Below are 16,873 nucleotides of genomic sequence, written 5' to 3' on the forward strand. Positions count from 1 at the left end.
CGCTCAGTGGCGATACTTTGTTCGAAAATCCCCAAAAAACTTAGAAAAAAAGAAAACCAATTTAGAATGGGTTGTATATATTAATTTCTAAATTGTTAGAGCTGCTGAATTAAGCTAGAAGTGGTCATATTTATATATAAATTTTACATAAAAGTTCTATGTCTATAAATATAATTCTTAGTATATGAAATTCCATGTTAAAATCACAGTTTAACCAATTTATTGTTTACTCAGTAAGTATATTAAAAAATGAAGAATTTCATGTTTATTTAATTTCTCATGATTTTAGCTAACAAATTCCCCCAGCAACGTTGAAACATTTATATATAGCTCGGGAATTTTAGGTGCCCTTCGTTACTCGTGGGAAAATAAATAAAAATAGAGAGTTGTGCTAATGTTTGTGCGCTCCAGCATCCAGCATCCGGTAATCCGGATAAGCCACGCATTTTACATATCGCTGCGACAAACACAACTTTTTTCCCTTTTCCCTGTCAGCCATCAGTGGGTGTAGGCGAAGGGGCGTGGTCGAATGGGAAGGCGGCGAGCTTAGGGCGAGGCTTAACAAACAAATTCGTGATGTAACAATTGAAGGCGCAATGAATGCGCTGGGTGTGTGTGTGTGTCAGCAAAGGATTTGGCGCAATTACGCGGCACAGTGAGTGAAAAAAAAAGAAGAATCGAGCTGGCCATAAATATCGAAATAAATGCAGCCTTGATGCCTGTCAAACGTATTAGTTTCGCCCAAAAATTGGTGGAATGAATACTCGAAATGGCAGTGCGCTTCATTAGGCGACCGCGTGGTTTCCGCTCCTTTGACTACTCAAGTATGCCCCGAGGTATTCCGCAGGACAAGAGCAGGACCAAAGTCAAAGGAATAAAATACGTTGAAGGATCTCTGGCCGTCTGAAGGATATTGGCATATTCATCAGAGTGGCAGGATATAAGGCTAGATGGCAGCGGCTTGAGAATTTAGTGGAGCATCGCAGGCATACTCGAAATTCATTTAAGTTTAGTTTTCCGTTTAGTTGTGTTTTGAGTTATATGAATTTTAAGATATCTGTGTCTTTATGGGCCTGCAAACCCACTATTAAGCAACCTAAAAAGGCTTTCTTTAAATCTTTCAGTATTTACTTTAAATGTGAGTTAGATAATTATATATTGCAGATGACAACGACAGTAAATTTTCTACATTTGATTGCAGCTAAGATAAAATTTGTTATAAATTACAACACCATAGGTTTAAATACCAAAAATCATAGCGTTTTGCAAAAACTAAAATTCTGCAGGCAATGTCTGCTGTAAGTATTTGTTAATTCCTTTCATACTTCAACGTGGCTGAGAATGAAATAATGTTGACAATTTTTGCAAACACAATCAGCACCACTACAAGCGAACAAAAGGCAGCAAACAAACAAACACACCCACACACAGCATTAATTTATGACACTTTGTGTGCCGGGCAAACAAACACAAGCATTTTTGTGGGCGTTGGCGTGTTGGCCGCAGACGTTGCCTGTTTTCAGTGTCCTTGGGGGCAACATAATAAATGCCAGGCTCCTCCAGCTGAATCCAGTCAAGCCGAAACCGAATTAAACCAATCTGAGGCAAGTCGGCGCTGCCAAAGAAAACAAAACCATAATGAACGCTTCTGCTGCCAAGAGCTTGTTGACCAACAAAATGCAACGAGAATGGGAATGAGAATGTGAATGCCATGTCAGTAAGCCACATGCGCTTGGATTTTGACTTGTTCTCGCATTTCGGGCAACAGTCGAAAATGCCAACTGCCATCAAATATGAGCAGCTAGCCGAATGGATGGCGGTCAGCTGGTCACTGCAACACATCCAATTAATGAATGCCAATGGGAAACCTGGAGGCGATTTGCCATTTCACTATCCGACCAACGGGTTAAACTGGCCAAAAGGAATCGGTAGCCAGTTAAGTTTTTGTTTTAACCAACTACTCATTTAAATTGATATAATATGGACTATTTCAACACATTTAGGCAATGGCCATTACCATAGTTATTCGACCATTTGGCAATTAACAGCACTTAATGCAATCACTCGGAGAATAAAGGGCCAAAAAACAATTAAGTTTCCTTTGTGTGGCGCCGATGATCGAGGCACGAAATCCTGAAGCCTTGGCATACCAGTTGATGCAGCTGAAGTGGATGAAACAGCTGCCAATTCTCACCTCCAACGGCACGGAGCAACTGAACGGCCATTCCGATGGATGGCAACCGACGCGATGGCCAAGATGGGGGGATGAGAGGTGGCCTGTAAGCAGCTGCCTGCTTAATTGCTTGTTGACTTTCCACTGGGCCCTATCAATGTCAGTTGCAGGCGTGGCAAGTCCGAAAGGCAAAAGTCGACGGCAGGCAGCTTTATCCTTTTCATGTCATTAACAACGAAAGGACAACGAACGGCTGCAGTTCGCGTGCTTAATCGCTGGATCTGCCGGTCTTCTTTATTGTTGTGCAATTCATATTTTAATTTAATTCATTTTCGCTATCCGCCTTCTTGTCTTATTCTTCGCGGCAATCCGTTGAGTTTCTCGCCTCGGCTGCTCTTAATTGAAAATTTCACACATTTTCACACATTAATCCAACGCCTTAATAATAATTATTATGCTGACCCTTTAAAGTAGCAAATTGCAGTGCCAATTGAAGGCCAGTACCTCTGACCTTTCCGCTGGCCTGCCATTTAGTTATTCAAACACGCATTACGTATACGCACTGGTGGCCGACCAACCACAACATTTGTCCGCATTTACAGGCCGCAAGTGGGTGGCCAGCATGGATGATATCAATTAGACAAGACCCATTAATGCTGGGTTTCCTAGGAAACTGTTAATTAATCAAATCCTGAGCAACTCACATATACATATGATTCTTTTTTCGTTGAATTGATGGTATTATCATGATACAGTTCAGAGATTAAACCTTGAAACACTTTAATTATTATCCTACAGATGAAGAATGATAAACTTAGCAAATGAGTCTAGCTGTAACTAAGTTAGGAACTATTAAATCCCATTTCTGTGCCATCTTTAATCGATGACGCACTCGGGTTCCAGTCGACCAGGCCATCATCCGCTGTTTGAGGCCACAATTCCGCTCTTTGATGCCCGGCTGCGGCCTGCAGGTGATGATCATGATGATGATGATGAGGATGACAGCGAGATGTTGGACTTAACGCTGTTATGGCATCGCCGTAGTCATCTCCATCGCCAACGTTCGCTGGCCGCCGTGTCCAAAGTTTCATCCTGCGGACACTACATAAGGCCCGGAGCAAATCAAAAGCCAAAAGAACGGTGCGATGGTCAGGTGATGAGGTGGCGTGAAGAGCCAGGGAAATGCTTTCAGCGAACTGTGCAGATTTTGATGCAATTAACCCGCGCGGCCAACAGTTCGCATAGTATGTGCGTGTGCTGTGCGCTGTGTGTGTGTGTGTAATTACACTTTGACCACTCCCCAGAGAAGCCTTAACTGTATTTACCTCTTCAGGTTTCATTAAACTCGTAAATTTTTCTTCCATTTTTTTTTTTTTCCAGCCGGATCCCAGGTCCCAAGCCCAAATACAAATACAAATACGGTGCAGGCGGCTTTGGCATTCGGTTAACGTCAACGGGGCAACGGGGCGAATGCGCGATTTCCCTTTTTTTTCATTTTCCTGCCATGCCCTCAAGTGCTTAACTCGTTTTAACCTCGTTTCGCTGATGTAGACCAGCATTGTTGCTGGTGTTTTCTGCAGGTGCTTAAGCCCGTTTGGACTTTTTCTTTTTATGCAGGATGCTTCCTTTGCTCCGCCCCGCGTTTTACGACCACCGATGATACCACCAACATAAAGTCGCTCTTCAATTATAAGAGGGCGCCAAAAGCGGAAGAATGGCCAAGCAAAAAAAAAAAGAAAAAAACACCAAAAATAAAAGGAAATTCGAGGAAAACCATTGAATTTAGATTGAAATTACTGACCACATCTTAGCCGTAGGCTTTTGACCGCGAACATGTCCAACGAGCTTATATATATCCAGCCAGTTGAGCCTACGTCATTAAATCGGTGCGAGAACTTTCGAACGGACACTTTTGGCCACAGTTTTCTATTCGGCAAAACCATGAGCCCATTGATTTTCCGAAAGGGAGGTGTTGAATTGAAATCTCTTTCACAAAACCACCCACCTGTCGTCGGCCCCCATTTTGTGGCAACAAATCAACAGACCAGAAGCCGAACAAGAAGACCTGGCCGAAAGAGGGCTGTGATGTGGAAAAAGCGTTGGTTCAGCTGGGTGAAAACTGAATGCTGCTAATGTCGATGCGGTCACCACTACGCACTTTACGTGGACACCACCAGTTAGTAGTTAGTCCGCAATGTGCATTTGTCTAATGCAAATTTTGTGTAACTCCTGTTTTGCGTTAGTACGTGCGTGTTTGCACCTCGCCGCCAATTTGGTCGCAATTGCGAGGACATTAATGGCGTTTAGAACTAATGTTGCAGCGAACTCATTATTCCTGGTAGCGAATAATGAATAATAATAATGCGAATCTGTGGATATCCTAGAAAATGATAGAATGGTTTATATTGCTTTCACTAGAAGACTACCCTAATTGAACTGGTTAGAAACAGTACTAATTGCCGGGTGTCTGCAATTCGAACCCTTGACCATGGCATTAATTGCTGCGGTTTTTGTTTGTTTTCAGGTTTGAAACTGTTTGTCCACCATTTAATTTGTAATTTATGCACGATGTGCGGTGGCGGTTGCCATTGCCACCTAAGCGTTAAACCAATTTGTGGTCGAAAGTGGAGCTGCCCTGCCAAATTGTCACCAACTCGCCACCAATCGCCGAACTTGGTGACTTTGATTGATGCCGAACTACTCGCAGTGCTCGCGGTGCTCGCTACTAACTCAATCTTGAACGTTTGATTGATAGATTGATTGATGCAGGTCAGCCGAAAATTGGATTTTTGCTCTGCGAGAAGCAATTGGTTATGCATTAATTGATTGAATCATGGTCGCCAGTGGGTCAGTAATTGTGTATGCTTGTTGGCCAATGAAAACCTTTAATATGGCATGTGCAAGTGTTGTTTTAATGAGCAGACTTACAATGCCATTTAATTACAAGCGATTGCAATGAAAACAGCAGCAAAATGTTTCATTTTGATTGCATGTGGCACGCCGCAAACGTTGCCGGCACTTCGAGGTGGCAAACAGATAAGTGGTTAACAGGGAAAAGTTTTATTGCGGCGGAGGTTCATACATATGTACATTTGCACAAGAAAGTAATTAAATCGATGCAAATTGAAGCACAAAGGTGTTTGAAGCAAACTTTTCTCGCTTTATATTTAATCAATTTTAATCAACTTAATGTGCAATTAAGTTGTTCTATTTAACTGCCTGCGGTTGCGTGAAATGTAAACAGCTGAAAGTTAAACCCACAACTTGACCTTACTTTCACTGCTTTCCTAATCGCCTGGCTTTGTTATCAGCCTGCCCCCCAAGCAATCATAAGTCAACCCTCGAACTCCAAGAGTTGTTGCGTAATTAATAGTCAATTTAATGCCTTCGCGCGTTTTTGGCCCTAAAATGCCTGTTTGCCGAAACGTCGAGATCTCAAGGTTCAAGGAGCAGATAATCAAGGACCGGTTTCCAGGAATGACACTTTGTTGTTTGCCCACATCTTTCAGTTGGCTGATTTAACCCACAGCCATCTGAGCTCACATTGAAATTTAAGCTAGTATATTTAATGTTAAAGTATATTTATTAAACAATTAAAGCCACAAATATTCAAAAAATTAATCAAACAAAAGGGAAAATGTAGTATAATTCCCATAAATTCTTAGCAGCTGTCTTACTTTATTCATCTTATTTACTTAAAGCATTAAAGTATGAATCGAAAACCCCACTTTCGGGGGCAGCCAACTATGGATTTCAAGTATCCTTTGGCGGGCAGGCAAGTGTTAATAATTGCGCCTCCGGTGCACGACTTCTGCGGATACCACATTACTTCCGTGGGGCATTTATAATTCAGGAGTCGTGACACCGCCAACGACTTTCGATGACTGCGACGTGCTCACATTATGCCGCATGGTAATTATTAAATGCCAAGTGAGCCGTATGCGCGGCGGAAACAAAAATATGATTAAAAATTTAAATGCCATCGCGATTTGAAATGCAAATGCAAATCAAATATGGCTATGGAACCGAACAGGCAAAACCAATCTTGACTTACATGGCAAAATGAAAGCATACATTTTTAACTTGCTCGAACGGAAAAATCAGAAAAGGTGAATTTCCGTGCAATCTACGAGTATGTAAGAATCAGGCTAAGAACGAGACAAATTGCTGGTAACAATATTAATGGCCTACACCTGTGTAGGTGTAAGAACTTGTAAAAGCCCGGCGATAAAGTGTGCGGCCTGGCCTGGCAATTAATATCAGAGGAACGGGGACATTTCCTCAATTAGGCTATCAGTAATTCGCTTCTACTGTCGCTCATTAACAAATGAATTAGGTCTTAAAAAGGTGGCTTAAACAAGAAAAATATGTGCTGATAATTAGATTAGATAATTAGTACATAAAACTAATTAGCTAGCATAAAGAAAATAACATTTTAATATATATCACTCATTAAATGTTTATATATTTATAAAAAACTCATTAAGTCAGCAGATATTTAGTAAAATATAAAAGTAATTTGGTATAAATTAAAAATCCTTACAGGTTGGCCAACTCACATACTTATCTATCTACTGAAAGTAGAACTTTGGTCACCTCATCACTCTTAACCAATTCGACCTTGACAATGCCACCCATCCAATGCCAATCTAACCGAAATGTGGCTGTCAAAAGTGAAGCCACAAGCCCAAATGGCAGTGTGTGTGTGTGTGTGTGCTGGCTTTTGGGTTTGAGCTGTAGTAATTAAATAAAATATTAACCAAAAGAAACCCGACATTCCTCTTGGCCGAGATTGCGCTCTAGCCTGTCTGGGTGAGCTACGACGGTTCGCCTTGATGAGTTTGTCGGTGGCAAACATATGTTAGCCCACACAAAGATACACACAGCATCTGCTGCTGCATCAGAAACTGGCATTAAATCCATGCCAAATGCGCAACAAGGCAAATAGTCAAGGCAAGCAAATTATGAAAAAAGCAACCAAGAAATGAAAGTCCAAAATGAGCAAAAAAGAAAGAAAAAAGGAAAAAAAAAGAAAACGGACGACGTTAATGTGGCAAAAGCTTTGCTGGAAGCGAGAGGAAATGTACAAGTTTTTCTTTTACCATTATTTTCTTCTTTTTTTTTTTGCGCCCCCAAACACAGATGTTGCATTTGAAGGTCATCGTCATCTGTGGCAAGGCGAGCGTGTGACGTCATGGCCATGCTAATGCAAAACGGTCACCGAAGGGCGTGATTCTTGAGGGCGTGTTTTTGCGGCGTTGTCAAAGCACTTTTCATATGCGTAACTTTGCTTTTTCATGCTAATGCAATTTACCTGCATTGCCCGAAAATGCAAGGTACATGTTGCAACAAAAGTGCAGCATGCTTTAAGGCGCCTCTTGATTAGCAAAAGCCCTGCTCTCGAATTAGCGTCTATCCTTATTTTAGCCTTGCCCGCAGCGCTTTCATTTCAGCTGCATTTTGTCATTTACATTTCGTTTTGTTCTTATTTTTAGGCTGGATTTTCCTCGCTTTTCCTGCCCGTTTTTGGAACAGGTCCAAGAATTGTTTATGATTTTCCCAGCAGCTCAGTTTCCAATTACACTCGTTCTGCTCATTTTCATACATAATTCTACTAACTATTGCTGAAACATACGCATTGATGGTAAAATAGCATCTGCCGTTCGAGATCTGCTACTACTACTTGAGATTTTAGTGACCCGCGCGTTAATATTACGCATACGCCTCGTTGCACCACAGACTCTGCAGAATCTGCTGATAAGTAAGCCACATCTATGACACACTTACGTTCACACTTTTTAAGCGAACTGCTCTTTGGGGGCGACACGCTTTTAATGCATTTCCTGCACAAGCTGGCTGGAATGTCCTGGCAAAGCAATCGCACTAGAGGCACACACACTTATCCACGGGCAACGATATCCTTTAGAGAGCAACAGCAAAAGCAACGAGCTCATTTCGTGTCACAGATTTTTGTTTATTTACCGGTTTAAACAGTGCTTCGTCTTCTTATTTCTTTCTCTTTCGTTTGCTCTTGCCGCTGGAGGCAGGATTTAAGGGGATCCTTCGTGCACGTGAGACCAAATGTTGCACCTCGTTGTATACACGTGATTGTCTGCGTATGTGTGCGTGTCTCATTTAAATGCAACATCCTTGCTGTATGCAAATAAAGCGCCATAATCATGCATCACATGTACCTATATACCACATATACCTATGTGTACCCTTTGAGAAAAATAGCTTATACTTAGGCGCCAAATTGAGCTGCTCGAAAAAGTTGAATTGCTGTGAAACCCAAATTTATTGGCTTAGATTTTCACTTTCCCCAATTTCAGATTTGCAGATCAGTAGAAATAAAATGGCAAGCGAATTTCTCACCATTTTACGAAAATCAATAAACGACTCAAATAATTGACTAGCATTTGCACTTTTCCGCTACATAATTTAGCAAAGCAACTTCCCCATTATAATTTGACTTTAATTAATTTCACACAAAAGCACAAACTTCTTGCACAAATTCCAGAAAATTTCTACAGGGCAGTCCACTGCGGTTTGTAGTTCAAACAATTGGCCAAGTTAACTTGGTCTTGGCCTACTGCTTCTCACAAAAGTTTCCATTGTAAATCAAATGGACTTCAAGAGCAAGTTTTTCGGCCAAATTAACATTCCCATAACAAATTAGAGTCAAAGAATTGTTAAGCTCGGTTTGTTGACCACCCTCGTGTTTATTTTCCGAAACTAATTAATGTGTTTGGCTAAAATGGTTAAAGGGAAAATGCATGTTAACTTGGAATAAATTTATTCGTTTACAAATATTTAAAATATTTCAATGGCTTAAATCTCAGTTTATGGGTCAAAAGGAGGCGACCATAGGTAACCAAAGCTAAATATGTATGCAACTTGCAAAGCAACAAAGGAAAGCCGCACTTACTTGCACTCTTACACAGTGTCGCTTACAATTTCCAGAGCCTTGGGACCCTCAATTTCAGTCTGGTCTATAGATGGGGCTGGGTTTTGGGGGGCGGTACTGAGCTCTGAGTCAGTCAACGTCGCCGAAGGACATGGCGAGAAGAAAACAAGGTGCTGTGGCTGCTGCCATTGACGTAAACACAGCAGGAGCTGCATTATTTTGTAAGAGAGAGCAGGTTTAAGGACATGTAAACACATGTAGCACGACACATCCAGCAGAGCGATGGCCGAATAAAAATAACAACCCAACTCGAACTATAAATTCACGTCTTTTTTGTTTTTTATTTTTATTGCCAGTTTTGTGTAACTACTTTAAGAGCCAACCAGTTAGCCAGCAAACCCGGCTATAATTGTATAACAACTCTTGCAGTTTCAGTTACCCATATGCTTTCGCATGCATGATGTATTTTTTGTCTGGATATTGCAAAAAGTGGCAGCAGACCAGAAGCTACCAAGCGTTTGCCACAAACTGCTTAGCATGACGGATAAAAAATTAAATGGTGCCACAAGTCTGTTGAATGCGGACAGGGTGTAAAGTTACAAAGGACACCAATTAAATGGAGCTTACCACTAACAATCTTAAGTAACAAATATATTAACAAATGTGCTAGATATGCTCAGCGAATTCTACTTGGTAAATTAAACATAAGCTTGGAAAATAAATATTTTTATTAATATTTAGTGAGGTAAAAGTATACATTCATCTGCTCCCACCCACTGCACTTTAAATATAGCCACTCTCCACTTTAAATATTTACTTAATTATAAATATTCGATGCCTTTTGTGCTGGATTCCAGTTACATATATCCGTTTTACTTATTCAATAGTCATTCGTCTGCTAACAAAGCGCTTTAGAGCCTGTATAAATTCAGACACGTCATCGATACTAATTCAATAAACAATGCACAATGTTTGCCATTGTTTCGCTGGCCGTGTGTTTTCCTGAGCAAATCCCAAAAATAAAGTGGAGAGAAAAATGTAAATTTCGTAAAACGAGCAAACAGTCAAACATCGATGTTACAAATCAGCATATTCGATGAGCCGGGGTAAACAACTTTGAGTGGATGCCATTCGATTTTCGATTTGAATTTATCATATTTGTTGGCGTTGTGTAGGTGCCGTGTATATCGCTTTGCATAAATTTCGCACAGCGTTTCGCTTGGCTGTTTTGCATGTGACAAATGCCGAAAAGCCCGAAAAAGTATGCTACAGTTTATTGAAAGCCTTATTATGCCGCTCACCGAAGCGAAATAGTAGATGATGATGGGTCGTGTGTTTTTATCATGTCGCTGTTTGTATTGCTAATGGAAGACAAACGTTATCGCCACATCCGAGTGTTTTCAGCATTCCTTTCGACAAACGCCGCCGGCGACAAACAAAACACAAATAAATTGTATTAGTTTGGCGTTTTGTTAACCCAAAATTCAATTTGCATGTTGTGCATGATACACGCGGGTTTTTCTTTTGTATATATATGTAAGTTGAACTTTTCCAAACACAATAAAAACCTGTCCTACTGATCCGCTGCTTTTCTAGTTAATGCGCCGCTATTATCTGGCGAAATAGCCAAAAAATGCTGGCCAAATATTTACATGGCGCACTGGCATTTTGTTGGCTCACTCGAGTCAACAGCAAAATGCCAGCGTTGTGGTGCCTCAGGAATTCAGCCGGAGACAAATTGCTCAAAATTGGATGCAAAGGCAAACAGAGCAGTGGAGATCTGTCCATGACTGTCAACCGGTATTCCTTCGCTCCGCCTCTGACCACCCATGCCACATGGCCATGCCACATGGCCAACAATGGGAAATATGAGGAATGGTTTTGGTATGCCATGGCTTCTCCTCGGAGTTCCCTGCTGCATGGTTGCCTTCAATTAATTACCCAACATTGACCGCAAAAATGGAACAAAAGTGAGAGAAAATCATTAGCCCTGTCCAAATGGGTTACAATTAATTTCTCCGCTTAACAGAAACCCCATGATTAGCCCTCGTTGTAAAATGAAGACAGGTGATTAAGACATTACAGCTTGTTTCAATTAGATAAGCCTGTCATGTGATTACTACAGAATTGCACAGCTAACTAATTGCACATATTTTTCTTTTTAGTAATTGAAAAACGTTAAATCTGCAAGTATTTTATTTAAAGTTTAAATTAGTTTTCAAGCAAGCAATCCTTTGATCCTGTAAGCATATCTTTAGAACTTACCTTTTAAAGACTTAAAGTCTTGGAGCAATCCCTTGGATGCAATCCGTGCGAGCGCCGTTTTTGGGCCACAGCCTCGACATCAAAGCGAATGCGGCTTATACTTTATGGCCTTTTTTTTTTTGCTCTGCCTTATATATAAATACATATACAAGTTCTTTTTTTTGGTGCGTGAGTAGCGTCAAATACACACACACATGTTGGCCAGATGGACCCAGAGGGCCAAGTGCCCGGTGGGGTAAGCAAATATTTTCTTGATTTTTCGCTTCGCTTTTCCAGCGTTTTTGCTCGGCAAGCTTGATTCACGTCTATTTTCCAACTCGTTGGGGCCGAAAGTCGTCATCATTACCTTTAAGAGGGTAATCCTGCCACGCGTGTGTTTATGGCTGTTTTGTGTAATTAGCCAGGCTGCTTGAGAATCGCGGAGAACGCCGCGAGCCATTTAAGTCACACCGCAGGAAACGTGAAAAACGGGCCAAAAGTACTTTAATTTCGTCTGCGAGTGACGGCTTGCATTTGCGTAATTTTTTAATTAAAACATAATCTATTTATTTGGCATTCGGCGCCAAAAGTTGCAGAAACAATTTCGTTTAATTATGCAAAGGGCTAAGGTACACGAACGAGTTTGGCCAACCCTGAAATGGGATTGTGCCCCCATTTGGGGCAAGTTTAATTGCAAAGCGCAATCAAATTAGTCGACTATCGTGTTTTATGAAGTTATTACAAATGTTTTCGCCAATTAAAACTAATCCAGTAGGGTAATCAAATAATTTACAGCGGCGAAGTGTGAGACCAACTTTTGTTTAAATAATTTGTTGTAAGCATTTTAAACTGGCTTTAAGCTGGCAACTCTTGGCTAAAACCAAGAGCCACGTAACTAGGCTCATATTTACCCGACTCACTCCTCAGCTCCGGGCACATATCATGCCCTGTTGTATATTCCCTGGGATAATATAAAACTAAAATAATAAATGACGAGCACGTGACTCGACATTTGCGGTGTCTGTCATCTTTTTTGCTGGCCAAATATCCGCCCGAAGGCAGAGTGACGCTGTTCGAGTTTTAAAATCAGCTGGGAGCACTTTTTGCCAGGATTTTTAAAGGCGCAGCTTTGTTTTTTACAATGATTTACAGATGTATATAAGATCTTGAAGTTGACATATATAGGTGGGCGTACGGAAAATAAGTCAAATTGAAGAAGCTACATATTTAACAGAAAATTGAGCTGCTTAAGCAATTGCAATGGAAGTGACTTAAGTGTCTGCAACAAAACCCTCGCAATGACAGCGCAATGCAATAATTCACCAAATCGGCGTAAATTCAATTTATTGAATGCCACCAAGCCGAGGCAAATCAATTTGCCATTGGCCCGTCGAATGGAAAGCCAAAGAAGCTGAATGAACTGACCAAAATGTTCGGTCGTTGTCAAATTGAGTTCGGAATTTATTTGCTGTCTGCGAGACGAGGCTTCAGTTCACAGTTCGCAGTTCTCAGACCCAGACACATTGGCAAACTAATTTTATAATTTATGTTATCGACTGGTTTCATTTGAAATTTATTGCGCCGGGCCAACGGACATCTCCACTCCATTTGCATTGGCGATTAAGTTCGATACCGAGATTGAGAGACGCTCGACTCCGATGTCCATGTGTCTCTAATGAATTTTTAAACTACCAACTAGCCGCACACAATTCAATTATTTGATTTCGTTTCTATTATTCTGTTTTTTTCCGAATGCAGCAAAGGACTGGAATTTAATTTGTGTCCGAGGTTCAAACCGTTGCCGGCAATCTGTCAGTTGGTAGACGGGCCCAGGGCAAAAGTCACCAGGACCAGCAAATGGCCTTAATAATGAAAACGGACAGTCCGACAATGGGAAATGGTATGGTATGGCATGGTGAAAGTAAGAGTGAAAGTGGCTATGGCAATGGCAGTGGCAGTGAAAGGGGAACAATGGCTGCTTGGAATTGTCGAAATTGAATTTCACACCTCTGTGCACAGGATCAGGATAATATGCTGGCCGGGCGCTTTGTTTAGAGGGTGCTACTAAATGGAGCCGCCAAAAAGACCACTGCATTGTTGTCCGTATACCAAAATGATGATGATGATGATGATGATGACTTATATCATAATAATAATGATCATAGGCGATTGCTGGCAGCTGGAGCAGCGCTTGAAGGACCTTTCAGCAGCAAGGACATCGGCGACAAGGTAACAAAAGGCCTGATATAATGTTAGCACACGGTGCAATGCGAACAAAGCATCCTGCGGTCACAACAACAATTGCCCACTTTCCCAGCACATCGGTCTACATGGCGTATTGGTTATATTTCCGCGCCGCAGAGCAAACTATACCATAACTTCACATGCCTGAAAGCACACTTTTCGCATAAAATAGCCTCTTTCAGGATTCTTTCATGGCGCTCACCTGGATGAAGAAGGCACGATTGACTGGCAGCGAAGGTAGTAAAAATGAATGGTTTACTGCAGCACGAGGTCACTAGTTGGTAAGTTTATATCTACAACAGGCATGTATTTTCTCATCTTAAGATAAACTCATATTGAAAAGGATATTCTAGACACTGTGAAATGCATACAATCAATATAGTGCAATAGCACCTAGATTTTTTTATAGGCATAAATTAGAATAATTATCTACAAGATTATTCGAAAGGTTCGTGCTGCTTTTGTTTTATGTTTTCTGCGTATTCAGTTAAACAAACATGAATTCTTAGCGAAAATGGCGCCAAGTCAACCCAAAAGCCGAGTTCGAAAAATCTACCATGAATTATTCCAGCGTAAATAATTCAAGTGGTAATTCGTATTTTTTTCCCATCGTCTGGAATTGAAGAACAATCCTTGTTGCTGTTTATTTTTCGGTGGCTTGAGGTTAACGTGGCTTTGTCTTTTTGCCATTTGCCTTCGGTTTGCTGCTCCTCGTGCGTCCTTCGTCCTTGTCCCTTATGGCACATTATGTTCCGGTTGTCTTTTGGCTGCCACTCGTATTTGCTTGTCCTGCTGCACACAATTTGTTTCCCTTTCATTGATTCCCTTTGTTTCGAATATATATAAATATATATACAATATATACCTACAAGTACTTCAGGTTAATGCGGCACTTGAACTTTGAATTGCTGTTTCAAATTGTTGGGCGATTGAGTCATTCACAAAGTTACCAAAGCTGAAGAAGTTTTTTTCTCTATTTACAGGTGCTTAAGGTGTCTTACCAGAAAAGTTAAGTGTATATTCAAATTTCAATTTAGCGCAGTTATCATATGTAGCTTTTAAATATTTTAAGCTTTTGTACCAACCTGGCCAAAAGAGTCACCTGAAGTGGACCACAAACCATTACTTTGCCTTTATGGTCTGCAATCAAAATTTATACGCCAAAATGTGAAAGGTGCAAGCCAGCCTTCTGTCCAAAAAAAGGGGTTTTTCCAGGATGTATCGCATCGGCTATTAATAACAATTCTGCCATGGTCGACGGCATAAATTCACCAGAGCCAAGTCGCAATGGCCAAAAATGTGTCGCCGTTGTGGGAGTTAGTTGGCCAGCCGCAGAGCGGCCCAAAGCGAATAACTAACAGCTTTCGGTTTGAGCCCAGATCCAGTCGGAGCGGTGCCATCTACAGGACCAATACCACTGGGAGGATCAGGTGCTGGAGGAGCTGGTACCTCAGCCGCAGGCCCAGTTTGTGGCCTTGTCAAGACCGGAGGGGCTGGCCAAAATGTGAGGATGACCGGAAATGGGCTAAAAGTGTTGCAGGCAACTGAAAATGTGTAAATATATATATTTTTTTTGCATATAAATAAGAGCACAAGAAAATGCAACATGGATAAGGGATAACGACCGGGTTCAGGTTATGGCCACCAGCAGGATCTTGTCCTTTAAGCCAGCCAGCATTTAGGCTTGCCAAAGGGTTATTCACAAAAACGTACAATGAATGTGGATGAATGAATACAACGTGAATTCGAATTGAAGCTGCCCCACTGCAGTTTTAAGCTTACATCAATCGTATATATATATAAGTATATATATTTTTTGTAAACGTTGTTTTCTCGGCTCAAATTCCTTGGATTCCCTTGACATCATAACGCGGCAATTTAAATATGAATAATGCAATCGCATCTGGTGAATGGTTTCGCACAAATGGCACCAGCAATAAAAAATTCGTATTTTTGTTCCCGCACGTAAACAAATCATTTCGTGTGATACCTGAAACAAAAAATGGCATCACTTTTTTGCATATACCATCGCTGGTCGGTCATAATAAGTGTGCCGACATCTGTTTCATATGGAACGACATCGAATGATAGGAATACTTTCGTAAACACAAACACGCAAGGACACACACACTCACATCCAGGATATTGCCCAGATTTGTACATGGATCTATGTGTGTCCTTCGCTTGTTATATGCTAATCCAAACATTGGGGCAACATTTGTGTTTGACAGCTTGCCGCCACCGATGATGAGCCACTCACTGACCAGAAGGAAAAGCTGCAAGGCACTGAGAACCTGGACAAGCAGGACAATCTCTGCTGCGTTTCGGATCCTGGCTATGATAAATTGTTGCTCTCGCCGGACTGACATATTTTTCGGGGTCTTAAGCAGGCAGTGAAAACAAAAGCTACCAAAATTCGTTGGCCTTGAGACGGTTGGTCAAAGGAAGTGCCGGTGGGGAAAACTATATATGTGTATATAGAAGCGTACAGCGTGAGGCGAAAGTTTGGACATGGTTGGGCTTATGGGGCATTAATAATGCACAGGCAACGAAGAGAAGAAGCAGGAGGAGTAGGTCCTAGGCGTGACCACAGCCTCCTCCGGTGTCCGGTGCAGGACGAAATGCCTTGATTTATTCCTTTATAATATTCTTAAAGTGTCCTGCGGGTCGCGCACATAAATTGAGGCAAAGCCCGTCCGCCACTGCAGTCGCCATATTTCGCAGCGCCGGCTTTCATTTGGTCCTGTTGGTCCTGGTCGTCCCCTTAGATTATATTTTTGTTTTATTTTATTTCACTTTTTTTTTTTTGGTCTGCCTCGGAATTTTTGGCATGCTGCCAGAGCTTCGCCCTGACATCGCTTGTAATTTCTGTCGCTTTTGCGAGTTTATTAAAAATATAAAAATGCAATGAAATAAAAAGCGCGCAATGTGAACATCAATAACGCGAAATGGACTATATAATATCGGTGCCGTCTGCTGACAGTGCAAATATATACAATATAGTGGGTAAACAGTTTGTAGTTTGTTGGCTTGTTGGCTTTCAATTCGAAGTGTTGTAATATTTGTTCATTGCTGAAGGCTATCGACGCGAAATTGATATGTTTTGGGTTGTTCAATTATGCCAGAGCCAGCCCAGCACCGCTGCGCATCCATAAAATATTAATCTGAGCATAATCCCTTCGTGGCAAAATGTAGGTTGACATTTTAAAATGCAATATACTTTTAGTCTGTCATGTCGGAGTGACATTTAGCAACCGAAAACGCATCTGCTGCCAGGACGAAAATGTCGCAGTTGAGCCCGACAA

The sequence above is a fragment of the Drosophila simulans genome, chromosome 3R (genome assembly GCF_016746395.2).
Source record: "Drosophila simulans strain w501 chromosome 3R, Prin_Dsim_3.1, whole genome shotgun sequence".
In the NCBI taxonomy this organism is placed as follows: domain Eukaryota; kingdom Metazoa; phylum Arthropoda; class Insecta; order Diptera; family Drosophilidae; genus Drosophila; species Drosophila simulans.